The following is a 1,182-nucleotide window of genomic DNA, read 5'->3' on the forward strand; positions in this document are numbered from 1 at the left end:
ATTGTCATTAGGAAGTTCAGAATGCGAAAAAGAAGTTGATTAACAACAAGAATATTGTCGTTTTTAATATAACATAAACATTTATATAAACACAAACAAACACACAAACACACACACACACACACACACACACACACACACACACACACACACACACACACACACACACACACACACACACACACACACATATAAATATATTATATTTAATAGCGATACCACTACCTGATGAAAATGTCTAATTCAGTTTAATTTAATTTTTTTGATTAAGAATTTATTTAGGAGAATCAACAACTTTATTTGTCCCAAAAGAAAAGCAAACAAATGAATAAATAAATGGTTTTGTGATCTTATCCACAAATGTCAACAACTTTTGGTTTGGGACCAAGATTGTGACTGACGACATTTTTGTTATTGTCGTCGTTGTCGTCGTCGTCGTCGTCGTCGTCGTCAGTGGTGTTGATGAAGACGGTGATGATGACGTTGACAACGGTGATGATAATGCTAGTGGTGGTGATGGTGATGATGACGTTTTTGAAGACGACGACGACGATGACGATGACGATGACGATGATGATGATGATGATGATGATGATGATGATGATGATGATGATGATGATGATGACGGTGATGATGATGATGATGATGATGATGACGGTGATGACGGTGATGATGATGATGATGATGATGATGATGATGATGATGATGACAGTGATGATGATCACGGTGATGATGATAATGACGCTGACGATGACAGTGATGATAATGCTAATTATGGTACTGAAGATGATGATGATGATGATGATGACTACAATAATGATATACATTGTGATGTTTGGGGTACTATGGTGGTACAATTTGGTGGTGACACTGATGATTATGACAAAAGATGTTGATATGACAAAACCGAAAACGTTAGTAGCGGTGGTTGTGGTGGTGGTTGTGGTGGTACAGTCGGCTTGACAAGTTCCGTCTATTTTGCATACCAGGAATCCGACTCTCTCCCCTCCCCCTCCCCCTCCTCCCCTCCCCCTCCCCCTCCTTCCCTCCCCTCCTCCCCTCCCCCTCCCCCTCCTCCCCCTCCTCCCCCTCCCCTCCCCCCTCCCCCTCCCCCTCCTCCCCCTCCCCCTCCTCCCCCTCCTCCCCCTCCTCCCCATCCCCCTCCTCCCCCTCCCCCTCCTC

Source organism: Oratosquilla oratoria, chromosome 26 (genome assembly GCF_046742065.1).
Source record: "Oratosquilla oratoria isolate Oo_2021 chromosome 26, ASM4674206v1, whole genome shotgun sequence".
Classification (NCBI taxonomy): Eukaryota; Metazoa; Arthropoda; class Malacostraca; order Stomatopoda; family Squillidae; genus Oratosquilla; species Oratosquilla oratoria.